General features: G+C 46.6%; 1 pseudogene; it reads right to left on the bottom strand.

Annotated features, from left to right (window-relative positions):
• Positions 1 to 948: 948 nt before the first annotated feature.
• On the bottom strand, positions 949 to 2,326 carry LOC120840631 (annotated as a pseudogene).
• Between the last annotated feature and the right edge of the window lie 19,040 nt (positions 2,327 to 21,366).

The following is a 21,366-nucleotide window of genomic DNA, read 5'->3' as shown; positions in this document are numbered from 1 at the left end:
ATATTCAGAATAACTAGTTTTATGCTAAAAGAAACCTCAGTCGTAGCAACAAACATGAAGCCCACACTGCATAGAAATCTCAGAAAAACCTGGAAGTTGCCAAAGACGACGAAGTTGACATCCTGTATTCGTACAGTTCGAGCCGTCACACGATTTTTTATGCAAAACTGGAAGAATCGCTGACCGAGTGTGTTAACGCACCACCGCTCGGAACAAACTCCTTCAGCCAAACTAGGTGGATCGATGACCGTGTTTTAACGCACCGCAGCTCGGAGCACATGCTTTCAGCAAAACACGTGGGATCGATGAGAGTGTGTTAACGCACCGCAGCTCGGAGCACATGAAGTGTAAACCCTAATCCAGGTATCCTGAATTGTGCATTTCATAACTAAAGAAAAACTTCTGTGACGATGAAGGATCATTTCTACTATACTATGAACTATGTATGTCATGGCCATGCGCATCTGCAAGCAAGCCAAAACGTCGCGAATGATAATTGATGAGTAGATAAAAACTGAAGCAAACTAAACATTTAATGGGCAAACTTGTGCCTAAAACAAAATAGAAAAGGCTAGCGTTGCAGGCGTCGATGGTGACGAAACAGCAGAATCGAATGCCGGAGAGAGGCTGAATTTGGCTCGTCAGGCGAAGCCCCTTGTGCGCACGCGTGGGCTTTCGGAATAATCGGCATAGAAGGTTCAACACATAGAACATTCGGACCTAGAATAAAGAACAATGTTCTCGAATTAACCAGAGCGCGACATTTACAGAAATCACAAAAAGACGCGTCCGCTCCCAGGCATCGAACTACAAGCCCTTTGCGTAGGAGCCAGGGACGATAACCATGCGGCCACGGGCGGGCTTGCCTGCAGACACGCGTGGCATTATGTTGAAGGATCATTTGTACTATACTATGAACGATGTATGTTACGTTATAAAATATGTTGTTTAAGCAGCCTCAAACATGTAGGTTTCATCAACAGGACAGAGGAAGAGGCTTTCGTCTACCTTCAGGGCGACACACTTTTTAGCCTGAAATGCATTTACTGTTTTTACACGGTCAGAGAGTTCTACGCAGAAAAAGCTCCTGGCCACAATACGGGAAACGGAGAGATCTAGAGGCGCAGGCCGGCATTTCAGTTCTTGAATGCAAAAAGACAGAGTTTTGACAATGACCAGAACCAGAGTCCTCCCGTGTTCTCGACAAGATGGACACCACCCTTCCAAAAATAAAGTTCCCATCATCGCAAACTGCTTCAACATAGGAGTTAAGACGGCGATACTTATCAAGTCTGTTAACACAAAATAAGACTCCGTTGATTCTAACTTTACTAAATGAAATGCCTTCAGGCGACACCACAGCTTTCCCGTAGAAAACGCAACCTGAAAGACATGCAGCAAACTTCCTCAACTTGTACCTCTTGATTAATGATGTCATTAGGCTCCGAACCGATAGCTCAGAAAAAAAGGTGCCACGACCACAGAGTCTGGGCAGAGCAGAGACAATAAAGAACTTGTCGACAATCTGCCACTGGGCATACCTAGTACCGTTCACAAACTGCACAATCTGCCCATTCATACTTTCAAAAGGGTACACCGAATAATTCCACAGTGGCCCCCATTCTTTCACACAGTCTGCAAGGTGAAGGAGGAGGTGTGCATTATATGTTATGTGTTGTGTCCCATACAGTTCTTCATACTCCCTTAGAAAGGCTCGCATGCTCTTCCCAACTTTCCGAAGTTTGTCTAAAGGAACAGATTCCAACAAAAAAAAACATCCATCAAATGCACGAACTTCATCCAGTTTTTGTAGTACTCGGACGGAAGGAGTCCTCTGAGCACAACCGGAGAAAAAAAAAAAGCCAGTTGCGCCACTCACACGATTTCCAGTACTTTCTGTGCATCACAGAACGAGGGAGCCTGGACATTTCCTGTATTGTTTTGAGGCTCAACAACCTGCCATCTACTTGAGCGATCTTCCCTCCTAAGCTGAAAGGAAAAGCTGTCTTGCTGTCAAACCACATGCATGCTGTGTACTTTACGAACCCCGAGCACACCGCATGCATGTAGCCCACTACAAGAAAAGAGGGAAACTTGAAAAAAGAAAGTAACAGCAGGACAGACAGTCCTTTTACGCCGTGGCTAGGCTCCGAGTTTCTATCTGCTTTCGCAGCATCCTTCTCAAAGGAGGCATGCGTTCTCGGTGTCCCGATCAATCTGTGGGATAAATGCGACAATGGCCTTTACCTTTCACGACGACCTCACCCATGTGCTCGCACCAGGCACGCCCATGCGCTCCATTGAACTGGGTCATGTTCATCACCATGGCCCTAGCCACAGTGTCGACTGAACATGGTCCAGGGAACACACGTGTGTGCCTGGTGTTACTACTTGGGTCCGTCCATGCAAATCCTGCCGATGACAGGCGATTCATGTCCTCCACGAAGGGTTTCAGAAAGCAGTTCATGTTTGACTTTGGAGGCCCAAACCAAAGACCAGCTAGCAAGATAGAGCTAGCTCGTTCTTTCTGAGGGAGCTCATTAATTTGCAGCTGCAAAGGCCAAATGCAAAACTTCGAGGATTCAAACAGAGGGACACCATCACTGTTCCAGGTGACACTGATGTCACTTGATGTCAGGGGCAGCTCATCGTATGCCTTGCTTAGTGTGATGTCCCCAACATCAAGCGACACCCTTTTTAGCTTCAATGATATCAAGCTATTTTCATCCTCCAAGATGTCACGGCACTGCGCTTCAACGTTGAGCATAATAAAGTAGCAGGCACTTTTTGTCAAAGCAGAAATTGCGTGACTGCTTTGACAGTCAGGACACAGAATGTCAACTTCATCGTCTTTGGCAACTCCTAGGTAAACCATTGTTTCCGGGCAATAAAAATGCATTGAGGCTAACCTTATGCAGCCGGAAAACTGTTTAAAAAAAAAGGTACTTTGAGTACTTTGACATGGGGAATACTGTCCCTGAAGGCAAATGAGCTTCAATCACATAAAGCAAGCTCTCCGTTGCACCTTTTGTATTGTGGTGAAGCAGACTGTGCCCCATGACGAGCAGGAGGCTTTCCTCTTGGGTGATCTTAAAATCAGGGTAGAGCTTTCCATCCTAGCACAAAAACGAAGAATTACTAAACACAATATTATCTAGAAATTGAGAGCTAATTCATTTTTGCTATGTCTCCTTGTACTCGTTTAGGGGTTAAAAGCGCTAAAAACGACGGACGAGTAGGAGAGACACACACCACAGAGCGCTCTGTGGTGTGTGTCTCTCCTACTCGTCCGTCGTTTTTAGCGCTTTTAACCCCTAAACATGTTCAACCAACTAGCCCAAATCCAAACCCTTCTGCAATCTCCTTGTACTCTACGGGGTCAGTGCACCTGCTGTCAGTTCCACCCTTGCGTGATACTTTTTGCCATTTTCCATATTCATTTGCACGTAAGTGATTCTTCATTAGCATAGTCTTTGATGTCGGTGAATTGCAAAACATGGCTTCATCAACGACAGAACCCAAAATATGACTGGGGACGCATTTGAAATGCACCCCAGATTACTCGGTTTTTCCCTTTTTTTAGCTCCGCCCGGCGGCCTCTCTGCTGGAACTTTTTTGCCGACAAGCTGACTTCCCAAACGCGCCCTGTGAAGAAATAGTGCAACCAAGCTCTGCTGCGCTGTCCTCGCGCAACGCAGCAGAGGCGGGTTGCACTATTTCTCCATGGAACGCGGTGTTGTCGGGGCCGAGAAGTGCCCCCATTGCAAACCGAAACCTAAAAGCCCGTTGAAGGTTTGCGGTTTTTCAGAAAGCCGTAAAATGCTGCGCATGCCTTCTATCATTTTCAAAGTTATTGACTTAGTGTTTTCCGATGATGCTCAGCAATTTTCTAATTGCAACTATGCCCTTAAACACAATTTAAAAAAAAATTAATTATGCAAAAATATTTAAAATAATTATCCCAAACTTTAGTAATTTTCCTAAATAAGCCCCTGACCCAGGACCAAATTTTTTTGTTGCGACGCAGTTTTTGCAATATCAAATTTGTCCACTTTTTCTGAAACACCCTGTATACATAATAAATAAGGAGAACACCACATAACATTTCTTTATGCAATACATGCAAGACAATACACAAAAATAAAAACATGACTTAATGACCGTTTCCATCAAATGTTGGTCCAGGTACAGTCGGCCACAAAAGATTACGGACCAGGCGAGCTGTGGGCAAGGTGCATTACTACGCTATCTTGCGGTGCGGTACCTGTGTTTGAGACCTATAGTGCGCGCATCCGCGTGCTTTGGCACTCACAGGCATGTTAACTCTCCTGCTTCCAGCCGACGCCTTCGCCGCTTCAGTAGACTCCGTTGGCAGCCGTGGCAGAACTGTATCCCAGTGCCGCAATGAGGAATGGAAGCCGAGATATCAACTCTACCTCCAGCCGCCAGGTATGGTTTCGGTTGTCCCAGCTTAGCAACCAAAAATACAGTCATCTTGATTTTTTTTTAATTTCTTATATTAGTTTTTTTTTTCAATATGTTTTAATATTTTATTTAATAATGTGTGCAATATATAGCAAATTACGCTTTCTGAATTAATTGCTGTCACTGACTGGCTGACAGGATGTTTTCCTGGTCACAGAGCTGGAAAAATGATACCATGCCTGGCGGCTGGAGATAGAGTTGATATCTCGGCTTCTGCCCCTCATTGCGGCACCAAAGTACAGCTGCGGCACGGCTGTCAATGGAGGCTACCGAAGCAGCGCCCGGCAACATACTCGTGAGTAAGAAGGTGTCGGGTGGAAGCAGGAAAGTTAACATGCCTGCGAGTACCAAAGGACGTGCATGTGCGCACTACGGGTCTCGAACACAGGTGCCAAGCCGCAAGGTGGCGTAGTAATGCAGCTCGGCCACAGCTCGCCTGGTCTACGAATTTTGTGGCCGACTGTACCTGGACGAAGCATCTGATCGAAACCACCTGTTGAAGGACAACTTGCCTAAATTATTTCTCCACTATTCCTTATAAAGGCAGTAGCAGCTGGCCTTACAATGCTGCAAGCAGCAAGCTGAAATGATAGTTACACGAGCCTGCTCGAAAACCAGCTAAAGCGTCAATCATAATGTTCCGCGTATATTGTCGACATGTTTCATCAAAGCACATCTAGGAACTCACTCAAATTTTGGAGCACCCTTTGCTAATGTAAGATTGTAGGAAGGTACGGTCAATTCCATTTTTAGTAGTATAAAACCACGAAAACAATTATGCCTCATGACTACATAACGATTTGCGGCAGCGAGAAGCACTACGCAAGGACACGCTAAACCGGAAAGTACTAATTTTAGGGCACAAGAACCTTAATTAGACGGCGAGCTCGTGTGGAGCATATGAGTGGTTAAAGTATTTGATGTGAAACCGAGTTACATTTACCAGTTCGTTGACTTCCGGCGGTACTGCGGCAGTCCTCTGACTTCCGTCCTCGCAATCGCTTGACGAATCTGCGTCGTCGCTCTCCGAAGAACTTGCGAGCTGGTCACCGCATGGTGACATCCTCTGTCTTGCGTCCAAAGTAACGTTGCCTGCGTCACTAGGTGAATGCGGGCTACCGTCGTCGTTTGACGCCCCTGTCTGCCCCGCGTTGCTTTCTCCGAGCAGGCTGTCGACGTCGCTTGTCGACCCTATGTCGTCGTTGATCTGAGAAGGGCATGGGTCAGACGCAGGGGCACTGGCACCAGCGACGCCTTCTGCTGCAGTCCTCGAAGATAGCCTGCGCTTTGTGCGGCCCGGCATCTCGCAGCTCCCGTCCCAAAAATATTCCTTATAGCGCTTCCTACGAGGCATTGTGTCTTTTGAAGAGCAGTGCACGCAGCGTAAGGTGAGACGGTGAAGTAAAACGGCAAAAGCACGTTCCGCGTGGTGTGAACTCACAGTAACACTGTAACGAAGTCAAACCGACCGGACCAACGTTGACACCACGGAAGACACGGACAAAGCGTACGACGAGATGTACGAGAAGACAATGCTTGTTGACTTGGCTGACTTGGCTACTGGCTGGCTTCGATAATAGATTCAACTTGGATAGAGAAATGAATAAATGTCAAGAAGCTTTGTATTAGGCGGTAGCTTGCGCCACCTACTCAAAACTATTTACATTTTTTTAGTTTTTAGCGAGGTTGGGTGCAGCATGTGTAAGCAGTCCTTCTGTGGCCCTATCAGGCAAAGAGATGAATTTTCTGGTTCCCTTACTTGCTCGTCTTTTAGCACATACTCTGTACGGCTGTGTCATGGCGCATTTTTATTATTTTTTTCAATGTTTTTTTATCATTGTTTTATTTTTATTGGTGATACATCACATGGGCTGAATTTTTTCTGTTCTTTTGTTCGTGACACCTCAAATATATATTGCGATTTTGCGTTCAATAAACTCAGTTGTAAGTCAGCGCTACGTCCGTGTCACTTCTTTGTCTGGTCCTCGTCTTTACGCGCTGTTTTTAATTCCGAAGTATGTACCAACTCGCCCAAGCCTCAACTTTAAATATTTTTTTACTTTAAAGTTTTTTTTTTCTTTCTAGACTGCTTCTACCAATCAGCCGAAATAATTATCGCTGACAAGGTACACAGCATCGTCGCTAACTGATACGTTATTTCTTTAAAAGCATATAAAGCGCTGGATGGATCTCACGCGAGCACGTGCTTAGTGCTCACGCCAAGCTTCATCTTCTTTATTTCTAACACACTTTATTTTGACCCACACACCTGACTTGCTGGCCTCACGTGGTGGGGAAGAGCTTTGCTGACTTGCGACACGATACATATCAATTTCTCCGTTATTGGTTAATGGTCCACACAGTCTTCCAAGCGTGCTGGTTTCTTAATACGGCGACCGAATCTACTCCTTCAATCCAGGGAATAAAGTCTGGTGGGTCTCAGTGGGTCTCGGACCCCCCACTGATTTAAAAAAATGTGTGAGACCCCCCCCCCCCCCCCACACACACACACGCACACACTTACACAGCCCCAGCATTAGTAAAAGCAAAATCATATCTTACAATAAAATAGCTTATTTTCAGGGATGTGACATTTGAGGATTAGCAACTTGAAGGTTGCAGGTACAGCGTGGGTAGAGTCAGCAGCGGTGTTTATTTTATGTGCATCTCGTCAGAACTCCCCCCCCCCCCCCCCCGCCCCCTACCTCCTTGTAAGTACCCCCCTCAAATTACGGGAGGCTTTAAGCACTGCCTCATCCAGAGTTCGTGGGGACGTCGGTAGTGTTGTCCATGGTGGCTCTGGCCTTCCCATGTGGCTCCGATTAGAAAGCTTATGTTTCAGCGATGATCTCGGCGTTACCAGTAGCGTCGGAACAAGGGCCTGGCCTGGGGGAGGCGATCATCACCCCTTGACATTTCAAAAATTTTGTGTACACACTACAATACATGCTCCAGTGTAGAGGCGTAGTACAGTGGTGTATTCTCCCCTTCCCCCAAGTTACATTGCGGTGTTTAAACCATGTAATTATACAGACTAATGTGTGCACCGATTCTACGCATAATGTGTTGTTATCGTGTAGATATCATTGACGTTGGGCCCGTGTTGTTTTGTGGGATTAAATCTCGTTCATAACATTTCATGGGAACACGTTTCGACAACGACACTGTCGTTTCGTGGACACCTGCTCCTGAGCCGTTTAGTCGACAACGTATACTTGTTTAAACGAACTCTGACAGCAGCTGGCTCGTGCTTGATTCACTTAGATCTGTCTACCCAAGCCTCGGGGAGTCGGGATCCCCCTCCTCTCTGCACCGCCGTAAACCAGACGACACAAACAATTTATTTAGAAGACAGCAGGGTTCTGTTCGACGAAACGTCGTAAGGTGTGTCGATGAAGCGAACATGGGAAGCCTGTTCTAGGCCTGTGTGCCTACACCTCAGCCAAGGAAATTCCTGGGTACTGGTGGACTGGACAGTTTCAAACATGGCAGGGAGGCTGCGCTTACACCGAATGCCGTACCAAGAGCAATATACTTAATATCTAACCGTACCGATTTGCATTTGGCGTAAAATTCTGGCTTTCTGGTATCACTGCAGGACTATTAGCTGTGCCACATGAACGCATTCTAATGCAAATTTGTGCAGCATGGGTTAAGAAATTTGTGAAAGATGGCCAATGAACTTGAATCGCTTGAGTCACCTTCCGCACTATAACTGGCCGGCATCTATGTGCTTTGCTGACAGCAAGATTTCGTGAGATATGCTTTTGAAGATAGTCTTCGATGAAAAACTAAAGCCTGATGACTATGAGAGAACCACTCGCCACAATTTTTGTGTTGAACAGGGAAGTGCAGTAAAATAGCGCTATGGCTAATAAAGCCAATAACAAAAACAAAATAGCTAAAGACTTTCGGTGAACATTTCGTCAACCTTTATTGTTGTGCGTTCCTAAGTGTAAGTGTTCAAACATTTAGGAAGAAAATAGTACAAAAATTCGCATTAACTGCGCCAATTTATTTCACGTTTAATGCGCAACGCACGTTTGTACAACCGAAAGATCCGTAAAGGAAAGGGGGGGGGGGGTTCTGGAATTTTTTCTGGCAGCGGATCCTTGCAGCGGACGCATCGTACTAAACCGACTAAACGTTCTGGTATAGTGCGGCAAACACCGATAGTTGCACCGAAACAACTTTCACTTGTTTCCCGCCGCCCCAAAACCCGAAAGTTCGTCTCGCAGCGCCACCCGAGAATGCCGCCCACACGGCGACATATTTGCCCTAGCTCTTCAAATGACCTTTCTTCCTGGCGCAGTGGCGCCACCGGTTGTTGGTGACGTATTGGGGATGTTTTGGGGTTCAGTTTCAGCACGTTTGCGCTGCACGTGCAGCACATGTACAAGTGTTGTTGTTGTCACATTGTCGGCGTTTCGCACGTGGTAGCGGAGAATTACGCGTTTTTTTTTCATTTAGCTGGAGTGTTCTAGATAGCCATGTCGCACATCCTTATCAAATGGAAAGGAGAGCCTCAATGGGACGTTTATCCCGTCCGGTCTCTTGTTGACGAAGAGCTCGCGTGCCGGCTGTGCGCTGATCCGACGTACCTGGACTTGATCCGCGATCAAGAACACATGATCAAATGGTCGAAGGCCAAGGCTCCAGCACCAGCATATATACTGGCAATAGGTGAGTTTCATAAATTCTTGTCCTTCTAATACCGCATTTCACCGTGATTTAATAATTAGTGCTTACAGAAAAGTATCTGTTTTTCTGCGTTGACACCGCTTCGTTATACGCAGATAAATACATTGCTGTGCGTCACACAGCAATGTATGTTGTTGCACTTCCTTCACTTCAAGCTTACAAGGCAGCGGAAACTACAGGCGCAAGATTGCTGTTTTGTAACGTTACGTTACGCTTAAAGGCAAGTACTGCGTGCTTGCTTGTGCGTGTAGCCTTCACTGCCCTGTCAGCTTAAAATGTATGCAGTTATAAGCATTGGAATACCGTGGAGTATTCTGGGTTAGTAGGTACTCGGGTTCTTCGTCCTATTTGTAGGAGAGATCCAAAGTAAATAACTCAATTAAGGTGATGACCAATGCACGTGGACGGTGTCATTTTTTTCTGAATTTTGCTTTAAAATTTAATGCTGCTGACGCGAGCACGTCAAAAAAAAAAAATAAAAGAAAATTGGTATATTTCTTTTTATTTCAATTATTTAAAAAAAATATTTATAGGCAATCTTTAATGTCCAGGCGGCACCAGCAGAGTGAGAGCCCACATTAAGCTTTAAACAGGCAGTGCCACCAAACCTTTCATGACAGGATGTTTTTGCACATTTGGGGCAAATATTAGGAGGGGACGGTGGCTGAGTGAATAAAATGCACACCAGCTTAATGCATGTGGAGCAAAGGCTTGTGCTGCAGAACCCAGGGATCTCGGGTTCAATCCCCACCTAGGGTCACCAACTCTTTAGTAAAGGAAGTTGGGAGGGGGGTTAAGTAACGTTGAGTTGTCATAAAATGATGATGACAACAGAACTTTCCATTAGAGGATAGGGGGAGGGGAGGGCTGTGGCGCTGTCAGCGCTAGTGTAAGTACCCAGACTCGCCATGGGATGGCATCCGCAAACTGGCTTGCCATGTCTTGCCTGCTACGGTAGCTAATGGCTAAAGCTCGACGCAGAAAACCATCCAGCGCTAGCTGTAGCAATTATCACTGTTTCAGATCACTGCCCTGTCGGCAGTGCTGCCGAGTTTCTTGGCCTGTTCAAAGTTTGCTCAGTACAAGCGAGTCTCTTAAAATTATCTTAGACCCATATTTTGCCAATTTGGGACACAATGCTGTCCCGACAAGCACAAGTCGAAGCTCGGGACAATGTATAAAAACAAGGGGCGGTCCCGCGAAATCTGGGATTGTTGGGAACCGTATCCCCCACCTCTGCCTGTTTCTATCTGGATGAGCATTGTACAGGCATGCGTGAGTATAGCAATACTGCGTGATGCACATTAAAAACTGCAGGCTAGCTGTCTTACTGACTGGCTAAATTTCTCATCTAGAGTGTTTCAGATGTCGCTAAAACTGTGGCAGACTATACTCCATTCACCCTTAAAGGGACACTGACAGGGTATTTATGCTCGCTGAGGTTTTTAGTTGTACGTGACATATGAGAGCTCAACTACCCAGAACAGAATTTGCGGCTCGAAATTCGGTTTCTTTCCGCCCGAAAACCGCCGATCAAGAACTGGCCGGTTCGAGTCTCGCTCACTCTCTTTTTCGCGGTCACGGGCCATTTTCTAAGGTATCGATGCGACCACCAAATTTAATCGAAGTCGTGGGTCACTGAAGGCACACACTCAATATTAAAAATAGAAAAAAATATGAAACCCATTTTTTGTGGCTTCTAAAAAGCTGTAAATACGTTGATTGAAAAAAAAAGTTCCACAGACAACCGGAAGCATTCTGTGCGTTCGTCGTTTCGCGTATCCTGGGACTCGCGGGGCCGGCGATGGCAGCGGACGACGGGCGTGGGACCTCTATTTCAGAACTGTCGTTCGCGGTACCGGCGAATTCTGTCTACCGTTAAAAGAAAAATTTGGGACTGATCAAAAGATTTGGTATTCATCCCGTACGACACGCCCGGCCACCAAGCCGATTTGCACGAAGACGTCGCCGAGCCGTCGCTCCCTTCTCGTGGCTGAAGACATCGCTCCCGCAAACGTCAAGCACGACGTGTCTACTTCGAGTTCAATATGCACGCGTACGATTTCTTTACTAGGTGCGAATGTCCCCAAAGCGTGGTGCTTCCCGACTTCGACCCGGGAGTGCTTTTGCTAGAGAAAAATCGACAGCAAACTTTCCAACTTACAATTTACCGGCTGAATTATTACTAAGGAAAGAGATCCACCAGAGAAGCGATGCCCCAGTAGCTCAGTCGGAAAGACGTCCGGTTCACACGCGGTAGGACCGGGTTCGATCCCCCGTGAAACTTTATTATTTTTTTTTTTTCAAACATTTTCTGATGTTTACATATATATATATATATATATATTTACAATCATCACTGAAGAAACAAACAAAAAATAACAAACTAATGTTGTGGACGATACTTCGCTGAATTAAATGGTATGGGATTTCCGTTTTGACACCTGCGAGCTCAATGTAATCACTTTCCACAAAATGCAAGGAGGATATAAATCAGGTAACGTCCGCTTTCCGAGGTGCCCGTATATGTTCTACAGGAATTGCAGCCAGCCGTTGGTCCCGATCCCGTTGATCTTTCAGAAACTCTGTCGCACAATGCCACTTTTTTTCGGATGCAGGAAATGTGAGCCAGCTGTTCACGCAACATCTTGGGTGTATTCTTTTCGGAGCCGATCATGGAAATTCACCACGGGCACTCACTACTCATCTCCAACTCCTCAATGTACAAAACAACTCATCTTGGAGTACAGAACAACGAGCGGAACAAACATAACTGCAAAAAAATCGCACGGCGAGCAGTTCCCGCACGCCGCATCGCACGCCGCATGTCCTGTCGTCTGCTACCGGAGAGGAGAAAAAAAAAAAAAATAAAGCACGGTCGGGTGTAGCCACGTGACTTCCGCCACTCACTCTCTTCTCTCCACTTCTCCGACCTCCGTCGGGTTTCGGTTTCGGTTTCGAGGAGTTGCGTCTTTTGGCTTTATTAAAAAAATACGCTACTATGTTGCAAAATATTAATTGGGTAGTCCTCCGACACCATAATGAAGCGCCTGGCAAAAAATAAAAAAAATCTTTTGGGGGGGTGTCAGTGTCCCTTTAAGCTGAGACAAGAAGCTCCACCTTCAGCGCGAGCTCGCTGGCTTCTGCAGTGCTTTGGTTGCGCATCCCTGCACGTTCGGACTTGTGTTAGCAATTTCAGAAAGCTTGCGCTGAAGACGGAGTTTCTAGTCTCAACTGAAGGATGAGTGCAGTATGACCAGCGCTGTCTAAAAACTAACAACAAATTTGCTTTGCTTTTTTGCTGGGGCGGTTTCAAACTCACTGCCTCACGTAGCCAAGAGTATCGTAAAAGCATCAGGCCACACCGTCGTTTGTTACATACCAGCTAGGGCGATCTCTCAACATTTCTTTGTGTTATTGGGACAGTTGCTAAATTGCCGCGATGAGGCGCAGCTTGTATCATGAAACTCTCTTGCTGAAAGCTCATATCGGATCCTGTCTCTGCATACTTTGGCACAGGGCAAACGCTTTGCTCTACGAAGCATTCTGGGGTGATTTCAGATAAGATCGACCAAAGGATGGCTAGTCGACATTTTCAAATCAACTGATGTTTTTATATGTTATTCTCTAGTGTCTGGTATGAACGAATCCAAACTTAGTTTTGACTAGAAAAAATACTTGGGGACAGGAAAAATCGTAAGGCATGAGGTGGTGGACAGTTGCATTAACGCGCACTGATGGAGGGGGCCCGTTTGAGAGTGAATAACTAAAGCGATAACATTAGGAGAACTCTAATACGTTTTAGGCGCAAACTATGGGTATAGCTCGCTTGTAATATAAAGTAATCATATTTATTTAAAATTTATTTATTTTTCTAAAAATTGACAAACATGCCTGCTCGAACGACAAATGGCAAACTTTGGAGGTCTGTATCTCATGAAATAATTTAATCATTATGATATAATTTGCAGATATTATTCTACTAATATATAGCTAATAATTAAAAAATAACTAAGGTATCTGTGTGATACAATAGTTAGGATATATTTAGTCAAACATGGAAAAAAAATCAAACAAAGAAAAATTCCAATGCAAATAAAAAAAAACACCACACTCGATTTTTTTTTTAAATTTAGGTAACCTGTTATACTCTATTTCGGCATTCATTTCCATTAAAAACATGTTGCATCATTTTATTGAGAAAGAAGATACAACTCCCCAAAGTAGGGTCCTTTTTCAAAGCCTACACTTAGCAGTGTTTTATACAAGAACTGACTCTGAGTTCCAGTTTCATGAAACCAACACACATCTTTTATATATTTTTATTCAGATGAGGCCAATGATAACTAAAGAAATCGTTTACACACTTAAGTTAAGGAGAAACTACTGTGTACAAAGAGGTATCATATTACGGACTAGTGATCCGAGAAAAGATCATGCAGCCATCGGCCACTAGGAACTTTGTTTACTTTATTCTCCTGCGACACTATATGCTATTCCCTCTTCCGCTCTACCTTCATCTCTCTCTCTCTCTCTCTCATATATATCCCTGATATATATCCAGAACAAAAACATGTTCAAGCATTCCCTTTCTGCGTGGTAGTGTTCTGTGGCTAGCAAAAATAATTTCCTCGCTAAGCTCACGATTATGGCAAAATAGTTGCCGGAAACCGCAGACGACACTCGTCGCTAGTTCTTGCAAAACGGCCGATACAATCTTTTTTTCGCATTTCCCCGCTCGCTGTCAAGGACAAGGGGGTTCGCTTCAACCAGCAAAACATGGCCGCCGACGCCTGTTTACTGAGCAGTCATGCCTGTCGCCATCTCACTCGCTGGCGTCACGGGCGATAATATCAGGCACAAAGGGGCACACCAACCGGCAGCATTATCCCCAAATACTCGAGCCTCGCGTAAATACATAGAGTGTAAACGCTGTCGCCATGTTATCGTAGTAAGACCGCACCCCCCCCTCCCCCAACGGGGGACTGCAGTACGCGACGGCGTACTAACACAACGGCGACGATATCGACATCGCGGGCTCCGAATTTTCCCATAGTCCTACTCCACGGGCATTTCTCGAAACGCTTGATATTGTGTACGCCCGCCTGGAAGGATTTCAGGCGCGTAGTTAAGATAAGGCGGTTCTCCGCGGCAAAAGAAAGCAATTTCACAAAAGCTTAAAAGCGGCGGCGACGCGTGTGCGGTGAACGCTTGTAGTTTTGGTGTAGACAGGGTATGTGTGTTCTCGTTGTTGACACCAGCCGGCGATAAGGCACTGCAGGCAGTAGCTCAGTACAGCAAGGGCTAATCCGAGTGACCATCAACGTAACCCCACCGCCAACCCCTCGCGAACCGGTCGCCGACATGGCTCAGGCTGTGTCATGAACCACGTGGTAGAAGCTCGGGTGCTTTCATATCAGCGCGTGGAGGGACGACAGTGCGATTCCGGAAAGTCTTTTTCGAAGGCCGCTGACCACAATTTTTTGTCTGGAGACTTTCCCTCTTTCTTCCTTTGACGTGGATCAAGCTTTGCCGACAGCCTCAGTTGTGACCTCTCTTTTCAAATGTACGTTTGCAATGAGTGAGCTCCTCAGCCTCGGACTTGTCACTTGTGCACCCAGTAGTTCTTTCACTTGGCAATTATATGCCATCAGTTGGGGTTTAATTTCTATTATTTATGTATACTTATGAAGACGTCCTGGAGCTCCGAACGAGTGTTTTGTGCAGATTACTTTTGCAAACACAAAAAGACTATACCAAAGCAGCGGAATTTTCGAAGTGTTGGCGAGTTGGACCTAAACTCGTTGAAGCAAATTCTTCCGCCTGACTGTTCCACCAAAGTGAGTGCGACGGACTACCTGTGCTACCATTGCTTCATGCACATCACTAAGGAGATCTCGATGCGAAGCTCAGAGCAGTGCCCTGACATATTTGTGCCAGCTGAAGAAGCAATTGAAGATCTAAATCGCAGCATACTACCTACAGGTGTGTCGCCGCTGAGACAACCAAGCGTCGTAAGAAGTCGGGACAGGCCTGCCTATGTCAAGAGAAAGCAGACAGAACTGGAGCAGGTTGCTGTCAAGAATATACGCTCAAGGCTACGTATTGCATACGACAGGGACGCACCATCGGGGTCGTCCGAACCAACATGCTCCACATGCACTGAGTGGGTGGACAACTTTCGGCAGGCCTTTGAAACCGCCACCTCTCTCCGGGAACGTTGTCAACTGCTTACACTCCTGCCGTCAACACTGACGAAGAATGAGGTTCAAAATATGATTCCACAGGCCTCAATGTACCTCATCAGTAAATCCCGAAAACTCAAGGAAAAGCATGGCGTGTGGTATGAGCCGGATCCTTACACGAGGTGCAAGGTGAGCCCTGAGAACCTGTCTGCTGCCCTAGAGAACTTCACGAAAGACGAGCTACAATGTTCGCGCCAAAGTCCCAACCAGAAGGACGTCATCTCTGTCATGCTCAACGGAGAGAAAACGTTCGTGCCAAAGCGCTTCATGACACGCTCAATACGAGAGGCCTTCCGTATATACAAAGACAAGCATCCCGATTCCGGCGTTGGGCTAACGAAATTTTATTCGTTGCGCCCTAGATGGGTCCAATGTATTCCACACCAGGAAGTGTGCGTTTGTGTGCGCTGCGCCAATTATTATCTTTGTATTGCCGCTCTAGAGAGCGTTACAGGCTCAACATTCAACACTGGTGAAATGAACTCGGCATTTCTGTGCGACCCAGCAACAGAACTGTGCCTTCAAGGAGACTGTGATCACTGCCCAAAAGGCCAGTTTCTTACACTCCAGGAACTTGTTATCCCGGAGGATGAAGAGATTGTGCTTGCAACATGGGAGTCCGGCGACCTTGTGAAAAAAACTTTGGAACCTGAGACTTTCCTAAAAGTCATCCAAGTGACGGTTGGAAGTTGGGTACTTCACAACCATATCCGGCAAACGCAAGGTAAAGCGATCTACGATTAAAAACAGTGCATGCAACGCGGGAGCATTGTCTTTCATTTTGACTTTGCTGAAAACTGGACCATCGTGCTTCCTGACGAAGTGCAAGCATATCACTGGAAAAAAAAAAACAAGTTTCGATATTTACATGTGTAGTGACGACAAGAAAATCTACAAACAGCTTTGCCATCATCAGTGAGGACCTGTGTCACGACGCCGCTCACGCTTGCTTGGCTCTAGAAAAAGTGAAGGAGTGGGTTGAAGACAACGCTGCGGTATACTCGTACGTGACGTACGTAAGTGACGGCGCCGCCAGTCATTTCAAGAATCGCTACCAGCTTCACCAATTTGCAAAGGACGATTGCCCACAAGCCCAGTGGTTATTTTCTGCATCTGGACATGGGAAAAATGCATGTGACGGAGTTGGCGGACTCGTGAAGCACCAGGCCACGCTGAACAACCTGAGAGAACGTTCAGTAAGCGCAATTCAGACGGTTAGGACAATGGTGAGCGTTCTATCAAAGAAACTGAAAGGCGTGCATCTTGTATATCTGGACGAAAATGAGGTTGTTCGGTATCGTGAACAAAAAAAAGAAGAGTGGCTGACGGTGCGCGCCTTCCCTGGCATTCAGTCTTGGCACGCGTGGCGGCTCAGCAAGTCATCAACAGAAGGGACCTGTGACGTATATGTAGCACGGACAGTCGGATCTGCTTGGAAGCAACTTTATTAAATGGGTACAGCGAGGAAAACCTTAGCGTAAAGTGCCGAATTTGATTTCCCAAGGATTGCTCATTTTGAATGCAGGGACATCTTATTTATCACATTTTTCTTCACGGGGTATTTAACCTACTGTTTTTGTTGGTGGTTACTAATAATTTTTATCTGATCACTATAAAAAAATCCCAAAATGTTATCCTCGAGCAGGATAAAATATATCGGCTTGCCACGATTCATTCATACACCGAGAGCATCGAAGCTGCTCCAGTTAGGCACTATGGCATCCGTCACCTGAAATTGTTTGTAATCGTAAATACACAGCCAACCTAAATATCTTACTATTATATCTTTTTTTTTTTTGTGTGTGTGGAAGTAAAGTTATTTATTTTACTCTAGATGTAAAATATACCGGAAGGTACAACTTCACACTGCATCATCTTTTCTCAAATCATTAGTCTCTAATATGATACCACTTTGTACGCTTACCTATGTAAAATGCTGTATATAGTTTCTCCTCCATTTTACTGTGTGACCGATCGCTCTTTTTATCAATGACCTCATCTGAATAAATGTATATAAAAGATTTGTGCAAGTTTCATGAAACTGGAACTCAGAGTCACTTCTTGTATAGGACACTGCTAAGTGTAGGCTTTGAAAAAGGACCCTACTTTGGGGAGTTGTTTCTTCTTTCACAGTGCAATGATGCAACATGTTTTTAATAGAAATGAATGCCGAAATCGAGTATAACAGGGTACCCAAATTTAAAAAAAAATCGGAGGTGGTGTTTTTTTTTTATTCGCATTGGAATTTTTCTTTGTTTGATTTTTTTCCCATGTTTGCCTAAATATATTGTAACTATTGTGTCACTCAGATACCTTATTTATTTTTTCAATAATAGCCATATATTAGTAAAATAATGTCTGCAAGTTATGTAATAATGATTAAATTATTTCATGAGATACAGATTTCCAAAGTTTGCCATTTGTCGTTCGAGCAGGCATGTTTGGCAATTTTTAGAAAACTAAATAAATTTTTAATAAATATTATTACTTTATATTACAAGCAAGTTGTACCCATAGTTTGTTTGTAAAAAGTTTTAAAATTCTCCTAATTTTATTGTTTTAATTATTCACTTTCAAACTTGCCCCCTCCATCAGTGCGCGTTATTGCAACTGTCCACCTCTCCCTGCCTTACGATTTTTCTTGTCTCCAAATTTTTTTTCTAGTCAAAACTAAGTGTGGATTCGTTTATACCAGACACTAGACAATGTCATATAAAAACATCAGTTGATTTAAAAATGTCGACCAGCCACCCTTTGGTCGATCTTATCTGAAATCACCCTCTGAAGACTTCGATCGCTGCTCTTGTTAAATCAGCATTTTAAAGCTAACTGTTTTTGCTTTAAAAGCACTCTCTGGCAGTACAGTGCCTTCCATCGTTGCTCTGTTTGGCATGCAGGAGTCATAGCTTTCGCCAAATCGCCAATTTATGCGCCCGTAGCTTCCTGGACTACCGAGTATTTCTAGCTTCAGATGCTAAGCGGTGTAGCTAGCACCACCAAAGTTAGAACTTGCATACACAATGCTGCTGCAACTTCCTGGCCTACTTACTGTTTCTTGCTCTGGCCGCTGTACTCAGTTTCACGTTACAATGGACCACAGTGAATGTTAAGAGCGATCCCAGTCGGTTTCGTGCTACAAAGATATGACGTGACTATGGGCCCCTCCTAAAGGTCATGTCACACTCGCAGAGCAATAGGTTATCTCCAACTGCTGGTAGCACCCGTTGCGGTCCGTCTAAGGTGAAATGGAGTTAGCTAGGACAACACCAAAGGGCGTTGGAGCATGCCTATTCCGTGACCATCTTAATAGCCCCCTTCTGGCGAATAATGAGTGCTCGGCGAGTGGATTCCTGTACCCCTCGCAAAATCTGAGCGACCTCTCTATGTGCCGCTTGTAGACCTGGAGCCATTGGAGCACTCGCCGAGTGGGTCCAGCTTGTCCGTGGAAAAGTAACAGAGTGCACTGGGAATTTCAGAGAAGTTAGCTGCAATACTTGCCTCTGGAGATGTTTGATCTTTAGTCACTCACAGCATTCCAGTTTCAATATTTGTGCCAGCACTCTTGTTGCAGCCATGACAGCGATCGCTCCAGTGGAACTTGTGGGAGCCGAGATTGAAGGATGAGGCAGAGAGCACGTGACAGGCGGCCGGCGGAGAAGACACGAGCGGTCGCGAGACAGTGCGGGCTGAGCGAGGCTGGTAGCTGGACAAGGAACGTCGAAACCAGGCTGCCTAGCCTGGCCCATAACGAACCCCGGAGCGGTCCACCAGCGAGGTCTGGAGCAAGACCAGTGGAAACGGCGAGCCCGGGCCATATGACCTGGGCTACGACAATCCCGGGGTGGTTCCGCAGCGAGACTCGGGCATTGATGGCCCGGGACAGACAGCCTACGCAGCGCTGGCGTGGGAAAGGCGATCCGCAGGCCTGGACACGGACTTCGACTGTGAGCTCTGATCGACGGGCGACAACAAGGGCCGGGAGGCCCGGACTACCGGCTCTCGACGACGGGCAACCGAGAGGTACAGTAAACCCGTTCACTGTCTTCTCGTTGCAATGTGTGATTCCCTGGGTGACGGGCGGAACGCATACCGACCGGGCGGCGATTATTAGCATAGAGGGACCTCCTCCGTAAAGAAACCCACATTAAAATGGCGCCCAACGTGGGGCCCGTTCGGTATGCCTCGGCTTCTAGTCGTCCCCAGAGAGTCCCATGGATTCGTTAAGCGGGTTATTCACTAACGCTAACGATGCCCGTTGAGACAAAGTATGTTGGGATTTTGGTGACTTGTCTCACTGCAGAGCTCAGCAGGTGTCTCCTCGAATCGAGTACTTAAAGGTCTCGAAGGGCGAGGTTGCGGACGTGCTTTCTCGGGTACCTCAGAATAGTGGTTGGCAGAAGGTGACGCAACCCTGGGGAACACGAGGAGCGCGGTTAAGATGTAAGAAAGTCATCTTCGGAGGCAGAAGAGAGGTACGGCAGGTTCGCTGGAAGGCAGGATACCGACTGGCAGGAGGAAAAACAGCCAGGACTCATTGCATACTTAGGATTTAGGATTGGAGTGATGCGGTAGGCAAGTAAGCGCTTCTCGAGGCCCGGGGTGCAGATGGGTTTTTGTCAGTGGGTGTCGGAAAGATTGCGGGAATAGCAGTCGACACCGGGAACACTGGCGGTCGAGATTGTCAGCGGGTGTTGGGTAAACTGGCGTAAATTGCAGTTGACACCGGGAACGCTGGCAGGCGAGTTAAGGAGCAGTATGATTTGTAACCGCTGGGCCAAGACGGCGTCGCGTCACTCCAACAACCGAGGAAAGGCAGAGGGACGACTCTCCCTTGAGGGGGTCGTTCCGAGAAAGCTGCGAAATGTTTTATAGGATACTTTTTCGGCTTCACTCTGGCCGGTCGTGGCAGTGACAGCAAGACTTTTAATAAGTTATGTCGCGTCACGACCTGGCCGGGGACGAGGCGGTAGGCATTTAGGTGGCTTGTAGTTGTCCAGCTTGCCTTCAGGCGTGTACCGTTTAAGCGGGTTTGCTCGCCGAGCTGCCGCCCCCTCCGAGGACCGAGCAGTCCCTAGAGCTCGTATGCACGTGGACGGAACGGGACGCTGACGCTTACATCGAGTTGCACATGCTTTATGTAGCCGTTGCGGAACGCGGGTATGGTATTTGGCCGTCCCGCCAAAGGCTTTGGGTCCCTTCGCTTGCGCTAAAGATGGACCAGGTTTACGCCATCGTTACCTGTTCTGAAGGAAACTCACGCTTGGAGCAACGCAGCTAGTGGTTTTGCCGCATCGTTTGCTCCGAGGTGAGAAGGGCACCCGAGGTATAAAGACGCGAGTGTCGTGTCTTACTTCTAGGCTTACTCGGCGAGATACAAACGAGGAGGCTTGCCCGGTTCACATCGCTGACTTGAAAGGATACTACCGTCGTCGCGATGGGGAAGACGCATAGCATGAGGTTGCGGTAGGACACAAGAAATCCCCTGTTCTTGGCAACCCACGAGCGAGCTGTGGAATGCAGACTTGCTGAGTTGGCCGCATGGTACACGAACCCGTCGGCAAGCAATTTGGCGGTGGAGACTATGGTCCCTGCCACAATCTGCGGCAGAGTATTTGTTCGTTGTGTGTTGTTTTAACACTTTGTTCTGCGCAGAGTAGCTTCCTGGAAAGACGGCCATAGACGGCGTAACTTAGGAAGCCCACCGGGAGGGAAGACGGGCCCATTCGTTTTCCCAAGTGCTCAGGGTGGCTGACAGTTGTTCGGCCTGACGAACGGTTCAGGCGGGCAGTTCTAAGCCCGCTGTGACCTCTAAGCGGAACGGGGCAAGTCCGTCTGCGTCGGCCGGACCAGCTTAGAGCAAGCCCCCTGCTGCATCGCGGTGAGTGGGACAGCGAGCGACAGACAGGTCGGCATTGTCTGCCGGCTTCGCTAGCCA

Source organism: Ixodes scapularis, unplaced genomic scaffold (assembly GCF_016920785.2).
Source record: "Ixodes scapularis isolate PalLabHiFi unplaced genomic scaffold, ASM1692078v2 PGA_scaffold3__209_contigs__length_174095766, whole genome shotgun sequence".
NCBI classification, from domain to species: Eukaryota; Metazoa; Arthropoda; class Arachnida; order Ixodida; family Ixodidae; genus Ixodes; species Ixodes scapularis.
The sequence above is the reverse complement of the archived record's forward strand: the minus strand, read 5'-3'. Positions and strand labels throughout refer to the sequence as shown.